The 13,493-nt window shown below is 45.7% G+C and overlaps 1 pseudogene; it reads right to left on the reverse strand.

Moving 5' to 3' along the window:
• Positions 1 to 9,227: 9,227 nt before the first annotated feature.
• Positions 9,228 to 13,493, reverse strand: part of LOC123751800 (macrophage mannose receptor 1-like) — a 111,041-nt pseudogene continuing 106,775 nt past the window's right edge.

The raw sequence follows: 13,493 nt of genomic DNA on the forward strand, positions 1-13,493 counted from the left end.
GGAAACTACTCCAAGCTTGTACTAAAGAGGCACCCTTCTTGAGCCCGGATGGGCACATGTATAAGCAAGTAGATGGGGTCGCCATGGGTTCTCCCCTAGGTGTCCTGTTTGCAAACTTCTACATGGGTACCATCGAGCAAAAAGTCTTAGTCGACATGAACTTGAAACCGGCCATATACTGCAGGTATGTTGACGACATTTTTACACAGGTACCTGATGCCAGACATCTGCAGGAGCTGAAGGAGGCATTTGAGCAGAGTTCCGTGCTGCGTTTCACTTACGAGATGGAAAAGGATGGGAAGCTGCCCTTTATAGATGTAACAGTCATGGAAAAGAGCGGAGGTTTCCACACTGCAGTCTACACTAAGGAAACGAACATAGGAATGTGCCTAAATGCCAACAGCGACTGCCCAGACAGGTACAAAAGGAGTGTTGTTAACGCTTATGTCGACCGTGCTCTCAGCCACAGCTCAGAATGGAAGCAAGTCGACGAAGAACTCTGTAGGGTAAGGCAGGTCCTAGTACACAACGGCTTCTCCAATGGTTTCGTCGAAGACATCATTAGAAGGAAAGTGAAACGCAATGCAACCTCTGAAGAAACAACTAACACAACACCTATACCCCCTATTAGACTATTTTACAGGAACTTCTTTTCCACAGCTCATAAAACGGAGGAAAGGGTCCTGAAAGATATTGTTAATAGAAACGTTATCCCTACAGAAAAAAATCAGAAGATACAACTGACGATTTACTATAAAACCAGAAAAACGGCCAGCCTACTCATGAGAAACTCTCCAGACACAAAACAGAACGCTTTAAAAGAGACTAACGTCGTCTATGCCTTCAAATGCCATTGGGGACTGTAAGCTCCAAAAAACCCAGTATATAGGCAAGACAACAACATCTCTTTCTAGGCGTTTAACGATGCATAAGCAACAGGGCTCCATTAAGGAACATATAATCTCTTCCCACAACCAAACCATCGCCAGAGAAATCCTAGTAAACAACACAGAAATCATCGATAGATACAGCGATAGCAGGCGGCTTGACGTTTGCGAGGCACTACACATCAAGAAGTCAACACCAGCAATCAACAGCCAATTAATGCACAACTATATTCTACCCACCTCAAGACTCCGCTCCAATATAGAAGCATCAAGAAATATGGACCAATAGGCTTTCTACAAACACTTCTATTCAATTCCCATTGTTTCGTGTTCTGTCTTGTGTTGATGAAATTAATACCCTATTAATGCCACCTCTTGTTCTGTCTTGTGTTGATGAAATTAATACCCTATTAATGCCACCTCATCCCTTCCACCTCACTCAAATGTAGATATAAAATCAGATATGCGTAAGTTCTATTCAGTTGTGTATTTGTAAACTAAAGTCTTTGAAAATGTAATAGGTTTTACGAAACGCGCTCGTGTCGCGTCAGACTAGAAATAAAAATGAATTTTGGAGAATTGATTTTTGATTTACCTCCAACAGTGAAAAGAAATGTACGAAAGATTGAGAAAATTCGTGTTAGAATCATTAATCTTACTTTTTCGGTCATATTTAATAATATATGTCTACAGGAAAGACTGCTACCAAAATATACTAATATATATCACTTGCCCGAAACGCTACGCGTACTAGTGGCTGTACAAGAATGTAACAACTCTTGTATATATCTCAAAAAAAAATAAAAATAAAAAAAAATATATATATATATATATATATATATATATATATATATATATATATATATATATATATATATATATATATATATATATATATATATATATATATATATATATATATATGTAAGTATATTTTGGTAGCAGTGTTTCTTGTAAACATATGTCATTAAATATGACCGAAAAAGTAAGATTAATAATTCTAACACGATTTTTCTCAATATTTCTTATGATTCTTTTCACTGTCGATGGTAATTGAAATATCAATTCTCCAAAATTCGTTTTTATTTCTAGTCTGACGCGACACTTGATCGCATTTCGTAATAACTTATTTCATTTTCAAAGACTTTAGTTTACACACACACAACTATAAACTGCAAACACTAAACAGAGTTCTACTATGCTATCATTTAAACCGTGGGTGTGGTGATGATAGTGAGTGTAGTGATGGTGGTGGGTGGGGTAGTGGTGGTGGGTGGGGTGATGGTGATGTGTGGGGTAGTGGTGGTGGTGGTGGTGGTGGGTGTGATGATGGTGGTGGGTGTGGGTTTGATGATGGTGGTGGGTGTGGTTGTGGTGGGTGTGGTGATGGTGGTGGGTGGCGTAGTGGTGGTGGTGGGTGTGGTGGTGGTGGGTGTGGTGATGGTGGTGGGTAGGGTAGTGGTGGTGGTGGGTGTTTTGTGTGGTGGTAGTGCTGGGTGTGGTGGTGGGGGTGGGTGGGATGATGATGGTGGGTGTGGTGATGGTGGTGGGTGTGGTGGTGGTGGTGGGTGTGGTGGTTGTGGGAAAACTTGACTCATGTAAATCATTTAAATTGATACTATTGCCGATAGCTACGAAGGACCACCACTTTTTGTGATAAAGCGGAAAACTAGGTAGAGCAAGTGGTTTGATATTAATTCCATGAACTAGTGTCCTATGGATGTTCTTAATTAACTATATATTGAATATTATAGGGACTGTATATTTTGAGTCAAATTCACTCACCCAAAATGGGGGTTACATGCCAAAAGATTAATATATCCCAAGCATGATTTCAGGGCTGGTTCTTCACTGAAGTAAATGTAAATGAAAATTAAATAGATTATATAATAATAATTAGAGGCAAATGTACCTCAAGATACTACAGTAATATGGTAAAATATATAACCAAATCAATGGGTTAATAGTATTGATCTCATTAGGAGATCATTAAGGTAGCTAAGTTATTATGTCTTTCCAAACAACAACTAGCAGCTTAGCTGTGAAAATAAGAGATGTGAAATCAGTTGCCACACTCCACTGACGACGTGTTCCGTCGAGCAAGTTGTTGCACGTGAAGATGGAGTAGCCTAATTCCTCGGTTGACGTGGACTCGGGAGCTGTAAGGCAATTACAATGTAGAAATCTTCTACGTAAATAATAAAAGATATAGCTAATAATACGGAATTCTTCCTTATATGTTTTAAACGATATATCTGATACTGTAAAATTCTTCAACAGACATTAATGAAAAATATTCCTATATAAATTACGGAATACGGCTAGAGAGTAAATGTACTGGATTTTTGTTGTAAATAAATGGCCTTAACGACAACTAGCCTAAATATTAACATGTGATCACAGCGTTAAATAAAAGGTAAATAATAGTTGCCGGGCCAAGTGTCCGTTGGTCTAGGGAACGATTCCAGTCCTCCGTCTTGAAACTGCTGTTGCTAAGACGTCAACTACCTGCCGGAGAATTAATTAGTTCCAGGACACTGCCGTTATGTGCCAAAATAACGTGGCACCGCTCTCATGGTGGTCGTGGCACCGCTCTCATGGTGGTCGTGGCACCGCTCTCATGGTGGTCGTGGCACCGCTCTCATGGTGGTCGTGGCACCGCTCTCGTGGTGGTCGTGGCACCGCTCTCGTGGTACCGCTCTCATGGTGGTAGTGGCACCGCTCTTATGGTGGTCGTGGCACCGCTCTCATGGTGGTCGTGGCACCGCTCTCATGGTGGTCGTGGCACCGCTCTCATGGTGGTCGTGGCACCGCTCTCGTGGTGGTCGTGGCACCGCTCTCGTGGTACCGCTCTCATGGTGGCAGTGGCACCGCTCTCATGGTGGTAGGAGCGAGTAAAATGACACTAAGCAGGTTCCTGGCAGTGGCGCCTCTCTCTTGCATGCTGCTAATATGGTGCGATACGCAGAACGCTCCAAAGTATTCTCGAGCGTAAATTGTTTTATTTACTTGTAATTAATTAGGGAAGTAAGGAATTATGACAAGTGTTCATGTCACTGATGAAAACATTAAGGTGCAATATATTTTTACATAACGCAAGTCAGGTTATTACGACTGTGTAAAATGAACAAGAGGAATATTATATAGAATTGTTTTACATTATAACATTTTTCACTGTAGTTGTTAATTCACCTAAATAAGCGAGTTCAGTAACCAGTAATATGCTGTATAAATAAAACAACTAAATAAACGATTATCCTTAGCAAAGGAAAGTAATTAACTGGACTCTGTTTAGATTCAACTAAATGTGGAGATATTTCATGTTTCAACTTGCTGCTACCTCCCGGCGTCATGGAGACTGTAGGAAGGGTTTGGTAAAATACTGCGTCGCAATAGAAACATAAATTGGATTAATTGTATGAATTAGTAAAATTAGTAGTTACTATGGTTAATACAATTATCATGTATTATTATACAAAAATTATGTATTAGTGTTATATAATTTCCAACAGTGGTGGTGGTGGGCATGATGGTGGTGGGAGTGATGGTGGTGGTGGGTACTCACCTAGTTGGTGAGTACCAACCAACTGAAGTTGGTGAGTGGTGATGGGTGTGGTGGTGGGTGTTGTGGCGGTGGTGGTGGGTGTTGTGATGATGGTGGGTCTGGTATTGGGTGTGGGGGTGAGAGACCAACATCACACACAAGGCTATTGACTGTACATAATGTCATTAAGACCACAGGATGTACCTTTTCTAAAAAAAAAAAAAATCCCAAAAGTTGTGGGTTTTCGGTGGGAAGAAAACATATGTCTAAGAGTTACGTCTAACCGCCTAAGCTGCGCGTGCAACGAGCCAGGGTTATTTAAGACTCGCCTGTGGACTCAGCGACCCATGTTCTCACTACGTCTGCAGCCGCCTCATATACAAACAAAACACTCCAGCTCCGGTCCGCTTCGCTTTGAAACGACTCCCCCACGACACTGCTCTGGCACGTGGACCACTTCAACGACACAGAAGTTTAGCTTGTTCAACTGTGCCCCCAACATGGACCCTACACTAGCAACCTCGGCCCCGGACCTCACCCTATCAGACCTCCTCGTCGGGGGCCCTCTTGGGCACTTGGGCCCTCCTCTCTCTTGGGCACTAAGCCGTGAGGGTGCTCGACAAGGTCCCTCCGTGGCGCGCCGGGCGCGCGCCCCTGTGGCATGCCTGTGTGGGGCTTTCTCTCGCCAGCGGGCTGGCGACGCTCTGTCTGGAGGTGCCACACACGTGGCCTGGGCCCTCGTGGCTTTTAAGCCCTTTGGGATGGCCCCTTTTGGGCCCTGGCCCGCCTCTCCCTCGGCGTCCGCCCGCGGGGCTCTCCTCCGTCAGGGGGTAGGTACCGCTCCCCAGGGTGCTGGCGCTCCTCTCAAGGTGCCCCTTGGGGCCCCTTGGCGCTTCTTTGGGTGGGGCCACTTCAGTTTATTATGCCCTAGGCTGGGGCCACTTCAGTTTATTATGCCCTAGGCTTGGGCCACTTCAGTTTATTATGCCCTAGGCTTGGGCCACTTCAGTTTATTATGCCCTAGGCTGGGGCCACTTCAGTTTCAGTTTATGTCCTAGGCTGGGGCCACTTCAGTTTATATGCCCCAGGCTGGAGCCACTTCAGTTTATTATGCCCCAGGCTGGGGCCACTTCAGTTTCCTATGCCCCTGGACAGGGCCACTTCAGTTTCTTATGCCCCAGGCTGGGGCCACTTCAGTTTCCTATGCCCCTGGCCGGGGCCACTTCAGTTTCTTATGCCCCTGGCTGGGGGCACTTCAGTTTATATGCCCCAGGCTGGAGCCACTTCAGTTTATTATGCCCCAGGCTGGGGCCACTTCAGTTTCCTATGCCCCTGGACAGGGCCACTTCAGTTTCTTATGCCCCAGGCTGGGGCCACTTCAGTTTCCTATGCCCCTGGCCGGGGCCACTTCAGTTTCTTATGCCCCTGGCTGGGGGCACTTCAGTTTATTATGCCCCAGGCTGGTGACCCCTTCAGTTCTATGCCCGTGGCTGGGCCACTTCGGTTTCTACGCCCTTTGTTGGGCCACCAGTTCCCGGTGAAGCATGGAAGAAACTGAGGCCTCCCAGGCCGCCGATTTATCCAGACGTTTTGTCTGCCCGGTGAAGCCCGGAAGGAACTGCGGCCTTCCAGGCCGTGGGTTTATTCGAAACGTTTTGTCTGCACGGTGTAGCCCGGAGGAAACTGTAGGCCCCCAGGCCGCTGGTTTATCCGGACGTCTTGTCTGCACGGTGTAGACAGGCCGACTCTGCAGCCCCAGTCCTGCCCCTTGGCCGGGTCTGTCTTCTCTGGGCATTAGCCGGGTTCCATTAGCCGAAGGTCCAGCTGTTGATGTCCCAGCTGAAGATGTTCTAGCTGTAGATGTTCTAGCTGGTGATGTCTCGCCAGCTGCCGATGTTACGGCTGTTGTTGTTGCAGCTGCTGATGTTCCAGCTGCCGGTGTTGCAGCTGATGTCGTCCCAGCTGCTGATGTTCCAGCTGCCGGCGTGCCAGCTGTCGATGTCCAGGCGCTGTTGTGCCAGCTGTCGACATTCCTGCTGTGGAAGTTCCAGCCGATGCTGTTCTAGCGGCTGATGTTCCGGCTATGGATGTTCGTGCTGATGTGGTTCCAGCTGCTGACGACCAGCTGCTGATGTTCCAGCTGCCGGTGTTGCAGCTGATATCGTTCCACCTGCTGCTGTTCCAGCTGTTGTTCTTCCAGCTGTCGATGTTCCAGCTGCTGTGGTTCCAGCTGCTGGTTTTCCAGCCGCTGATGTTCCAACTGCTCATGTTCCATTTGCTTATGTTCCAGCTGATGATGTTCCTGCGGATGTGGTTCCAGCTGCTGAAGTTCCAGCCACTGATGTTCTAGTCGTTGTGCACTAGCTGTTGGCATTACAGCTGTTGAGACCACAGCGGATGTCGGTCCAGCTGCCGATGTTCCAGCTCTTGATGTTCCAGCTGTTGATGTCCCAGCTGTTGATGTCCCAGCTATTGATGTTTCAAATATTGATGTTTCAGCTGTTGATGTTCCAGCTGTTGATGTTCCAGTTGTTGATGTCCCAGCTATTGATGTTTCAAATATTGATGTTTCAGCTGTTGATGTTTCAGCTGTTGATGTTCCAGCTGTTGATGTCCCAGCTGTTGATGTTCCAGCTGCTGACGTTCTAGCTGCGGATATTCTAGTTGTTGATGTTCCAGCTGTTGGCATCTAAATGCTGTTGTTCCAGGCGTTGGTGTATCAGCTGTCGTTGTTCCAGCTGTTGATGTTCCAGCTGCAGAGGCTGGTGTTGTCCCCGGGCCCGCGCCCGGGGACAACATACTACTTCTGCTGCGGTTACTCCCTGTGGCCCGTTGATGTTATTTATTATGTTATATTATATTATTAATTCTAACTCATATTTACGGCTACTGTTTAGTGTTATTTCTTATGTGCTACATCATTATTCCGCAGTGGCCTTACCACCAACTAGATACAGCCACGGTTACAGCCACAGTGCGAGTAGTCACATTCCTAGTTACAGTGGCCAGCCGCTGCTCGCCCTTCGGGGTCCAACCCGTTCTCACACTTTCGTATAGTCAATATTGACTTATTAAACACGTGCATATGTGACATAATAATTTATTGTGAATATTTTAGTTTACCTTGAAAAGCTTCATAGAAAACACCGACCTTACCTAACCTTCTTAGTATGTTAAGATAAGCATCTTATTGCTTCGTAATTACAATTATTACTTAACCTATTATAGGTATTGGTTAAGTAATAATTGTAATTACTTAACCTATTATAGGTATAGGTTAAGTAATAATTGTAATTACGAAGCAATAAGATGCTTATCTTAACATACTAAGAAGGTTAGGTAAGGTCGGTGTTTTCTATGAAGCTTTTCAAGGTAAACTAAAATATTCACAATATATTATTATGTCACATATGCACGTATTTAATAAGTCAATATTGACTGTAAGAAAGTGTGAGAACTGGTTGCGGGGTCGGGGGTTCCGCGCCGCTGGCCCTCGCGGGATGGGGGGTGCTCAGCCGGAACCCTCAAATTGATAAGCCTGCAGATAGCTAAGACATATTACCATGTATTGTAATTAGTGTAAATTCAAATAATGCAACTTTCAATTACTAACTATAGACGTAACTATTAATTGTAATTGATTTAATACTTTATCATTATAATGATTATTCATTATAATTATTCTTTAATACTTTATTGTTATGCATTAGTCACTAATTATTTATCATTCATCCTAATTAGCTATTTGATTCATTAAAATTATTGCTTATCATTATACTATTTATTATTATTATTATATTATTTATTATTATAATTATTACATTATTTATTATTATTAATTTATAATTTATTATTATAAAATAAACAAGTCTCCACTGTGAGTGTTTTCCTTCAACCGCAGACAACTGTATTTCCTTGTAATTAGTGTTAAACACCAGTGTTGTACCGTCGCCAGAACTACATCAGTGTCCATAATGTAATGTTCCATATTGTTTATCATCTGCTCTATTCCTTCAACATTTTCTGCTATGTTACATTACTTATTTTTATTTGTAGTTGTTTTTCCACATTATACCTATTAATATTTTGTTATCTAAATCTAAATTATTTTAAGTTTAGCCAAAACGCTTTGCGTAGTAGTGGTATAATATTTATGTGTGACCCTGTACCTTCCTCTGACCTTCTTTGTACCAAGATTCTTATGAATAAAATTATTTACACAGGGAAATCACAGTAATGCGATAAATCAGTACGAAAATCCACAAGAGCCGTGATGAGGATTCGAACCTATGCGCTGGGCTCACACACTCAGATACACACTCTATAGGCAACTAAGCCATGGTATACATAAAAAAAAAAAAACTGCAACCTTGGATTCTGCTGAACCCACGAGGTTGATGTGGGTTCACTGAGGCTGAATCCACTGAAGTCGAACCAGGAATTCACTCAATGACCCCCCGTGCACTCTGGCTTCTTTTGACCATGGTGTGGCCTAGTTGTCTAGAGCGTGTGATGGGAATACCCATGCAGTGCATTAGTTCGAATCCTCATCACGGCTCCTGTGGATTTTCTCACTAAAATTAATAATATTATTGTTATTATTATTATTATTATTATTATTATTATTATTATTATTATTATTATTATTATTATTATTATTATTATTATTATTATTAATATCGAGAAAATGAATAGGTGCTTTGAGGACGATTCAAACCTGTGCTCTGAGCACTGTCTAACACACGCTCTGTGCAGTAGTAGTAATAGTAGTATTAATAGTAATATTAGTTGTAATATTAGTAGTAGTAGTAGTAGTAGTAGTATCTTACCTCCGCGCAGTGTTCGACTCCACCTTGGTTATTAGGTTCCCCAGAGTACCAGTTAGTGAAGACGAAGGGCGAGCCGTCCACCCAGTGCCAGTTGGCGCCGTTGTCGTCATCGTGAAGACCCAACCAAATGTTGATGTACCCACTGCTCATCAGCGCTGCGGGAGGACATAAGGTGTTGGTTAGCTCTGTGATGAGCCACTCACCCCAGGCTGACAGACCATGCTGCAGGCTGCACACCATGCCACAGGTTGCAGGCTGCAGACCATACCACAGGTTGCTGGCTGCAGACCATGCCACAGGCTGACAGACCATGCTGCAGATCATGCCACAGGCTGCAGGCTGCAGACCATGCCACAGGTTGCAGGCTGGAGACCATGCCACAGGTTGCAGGCTGCAGACCATCAGACCATGACTGTAAGATACAGGTTATATACGTTTCTTGAGAGCGACTCAGGCCCTTGAGTCGGAGACACAGCTTAGGACACATCTGGCCCTGTATGTATCGGGGCATTCTGTAGAATCTTTGCTTAATACCTCAGAGTTAATAGGTGTTAGTAAAAGGTCCTAGATACTTGTATTAATATATATTCATACAGAGCCAAACATGGGTAGAGAGTAGGTCCAATGCTGACCATTCCAAATCAGATTGTAAGACATCACGTTTTGGCCAAAACAGTTGAGTGGCGCTGACCTTTCACAGACGCTATTGTTTAACAAATCATAACCATTGTAATAGTTGAAAGTATGGGACGAAACAGTATTATATTACCCATTCCTTCCCTCCGGAGTATCCAAGCTCCTTGTCTTTATATCCCAGCTCCTTGTCCTCATATTCCAGCTCCTTGTCCTAATATCCCAGCTCATTGTCCTCATACCTCAGCTCGTTGTTCTCTTATCCCATCTCCTTGTCCTCATATCCCAGCTCATTGTCCACATATCCCAGCTCCGTGTTCTTATATCCCAGCTCCTTGTCCTCATATCCCAGCTCCTTGTCCTCATATCCCAGCTCCTTGTTCTTATATCCCAGCTCCTTGTACTCATATCCCAGCTCCTTGTCCTCATATCCCAGCTCCTTGTTCCTATATCCCAGCTCCTTGTCCTCATATCCCAGCTCCTTGTTCTTATATCCCAGCTCCTTGTCCTCATATCCCAGCTCCTTGTTCTTATATCCCAGCTCCTTGTCCTCACATCTCAGCTTCTTGTCCTCATATCCCAGCTCATTGTCCTCATATCCCAGCTCCTTGTCCTCATATCCCAGCTCCTTGTTCTTATATCCCAGCTCCTTGTACTCATATCTCAGCTCCTTGTCCCCATATCCCAGCTCCTTGTTCTCATATCCCAGCTCCTTGTTCTTATATCCCAGCTCCTTGTCCTCACATCCCAGCTCCTTGTCCTCATATCCCAGCTCATTGTCCTCATATCCTAGCTCCTTGTTCTTATATCACAGCTCCTTGTCCTCACATCCCGACTCCTTGTCCTCATATCCAGGCTCCTTGTCCTCATATCCCATCTCCTTGTCCTCATATCCCAGTTCCTTGTCCTCATATCCCAGCTCTTTATCCTCACATCTGAGCTCACTGTCCTCATATCCCAGCTCCTTGTCTTCATATCCCAGCTCCTTGTCCTCATACCTCAGCTCGTTGTTCTCATATCACATCTCCTTGTCCTCATATCCCAGCTCCTTGTCTTCACATCCCAGCTCCTTGTCCTCATATCCCAGCACCTTTTCGTCATATTCCAGCTCCTTGTCCTCATATCCCAGCTCCTTGTCCTCATATCCCAGCTCCTTGTCCTCACATCCCAGCTCCTTGTCCTCACATCCCAGCTCCTTCCCGTCATACCCAAGCTCCTTGTCCTCATATCCCAGCTCCGTGTCGTCATATCCCAGCCTCTGGTCCTCATATCTTAGCCTCTGGTCCTCATATCCCAGCCTCTGGTCCTCATATCCCAGCGTCTGGTCCTCATATCCCAGCCTCTGGTCCTCATATCCCAGCTCCTTGTCCTCACATATAAGATCCTTTCCTCACATCCCAGCTCCTTCACGTCATATCCCAGCTTCTTGTCCTCACATACCAACTCCTTTCCTCACATCCCAGCTCCTTCACGTCATATCCCAGCTTCTTGTCCTCATATCCCTTCCCTGAGGTATATAAGCATACCAGCCGAGCGGTTGCTCCTCATAATTCGTCCCCTAACCTCACACTTGCACTAACACTGGAGAAACTTACTAGTGAGGTAGTCGTCTTCGTCAGCGCTGCCTACGGACACGAGTTCGCTGCCCAGTATGTCGTTGCAGGAGCCGTGGGCGGTGTCCCAGTCGGCGGTGGTCGGGGAGAGGTAGTAACAGTGGTTGTTCCAGTAGCTCCACCCGCTCGGGCACGTCACTGTTGGTACACAACACAGGGGGCACGTCACTGTTGGTACACAACACAGGGGGCACGTCACTGTTGGTACACAACACAGGGGGCACGTCACTGTTGGTACACAACACAGGGGGCACGTCACTGTTGGTACACAACACAGGGGGCACGTCACTGTTGGTACACAACACAGGGGGCACGTCACTGTTGGTACACAACACAGGGGGCACGTTATTGTTGGTACACAACACAGGGGGCACGTCACTGTTGGTACACAACACAGGGGGGCACGTCACTGTTGGTACACAACACAGGGGGCACGTCACTGTTGGTACACAACACAGGGGGCACGTCACTGTTGGTACACAACACAGGGGGCACGTCACTGTTGGTACACAACACAGGGGGCACGTCACTGTTGGTACACAACACAGGGGGCACGTCACTGTTGGTACACAACACAGGGGGCACGTCACTGTTGGTACACAACACAGGGGGCACGTCACTGTTGGTACACAACACAGGGGGCACGTCACTGTTGGTACACAACACAGGGGGCACGTCACTGTTGGTACACAACACAGGGGCATTGCAGAGTTGGTGTAGGGTGTTGGGTATATGGTTGTGTTACTCTCTCTGGGTAGTACCACCAGCTTCATCCTCTTTCTTCCTGACACGATCCGTCTGTCCCATCCTTCACTCACTGTCCTCCTGTCCCATCCTTCACTCACCATTCTCCTACCCCCATCTCTCTCCCTCACACTATCCTCCTCCTTCCATCTGCGGTAAAGAGTGCTGGAGTGATGGTGAGTAATGATAAAGGATGGTAAGTAATAATTATGGATGGTGAGTGATGCTGAGTAATGATGAAGGATGGTGAGTGATGGTGAGTAATGATAAAGGATGGTGAGTAATGATAAAGGATAGTGAATAATGATAAAGGATGGTGAGTGATGGTGAATAATGATAAAGGATGGTGAGTGATGGTGAATAATGAAAAAGACTGGTGAGTGATGGTGAGTAATGATAAAGACTGGTGAGTAATTATAAAGGATGGTGAGTGATCGTGATTGAGGGTGAGTAATGATGAGTAATGATGGAGGATGGTGAGTGATGATGAGTAATGATGGAGGATGGTGAGTTATGATGAGTAATGATAAAGGATGGTGACTGACCTCCAGGGGGCGGAGGTGGTTGGGGACCCACGTGATTACGACCTGAAAAAAGCAAGACACAGCACGTCAGGAGAGGTCATCACAACTCCCTCACCTGTCACCACAACACCCTCACCTGTCACCACAACACCCTCACCTGTCATCACAACACCCTCACCTGTCACCACAACACCCTCACCTGTCATCACAACACCCTCACCTGTCATCACAACACCCTCACCTGTCACCACAACACCCTCACCTGTCACCACAACACTCACCTGTCACCACAACATCCTCACCTGTCACCACAACACCCTCACTTGTCATCACAACACCCTCACCTGTCACCACAACACCCTCACCTGTCACCACAACACTCACCTGTCACCACAACACTCTCACCTGTCACCACAACACCCTCACCTGTCACCACAACACTCACCTGTCACCACAACACTCTCACCTGTCACCACAACACCCTCACCTGTCACCACAACACCCTCACCTGTCATCACAACACCCTCACCTGTCACCACAACACCCTCACCTGTCACCACAACACCCTTACCTGTCACCACAACACCCTCATCTGTCATCACAACACCCTCACCTGTCACCACAACACCCTCACCTGTCACCACAACACCCTCACCTGTCACCACAACACTCTCACCTGTCACCACAACACCCTCACCTGTCACCACAACACCCTCACC

Source organism: Procambarus clarkii, chromosome 61 (genome assembly GCF_040958095.1).
Source record: "Procambarus clarkii isolate CNS0578487 chromosome 61, FALCON_Pclarkii_2.0, whole genome shotgun sequence".
NCBI lineage: Eukaryota > Metazoa > Arthropoda > Malacostraca > Decapoda > Cambaridae > Procambarus > Procambarus clarkii.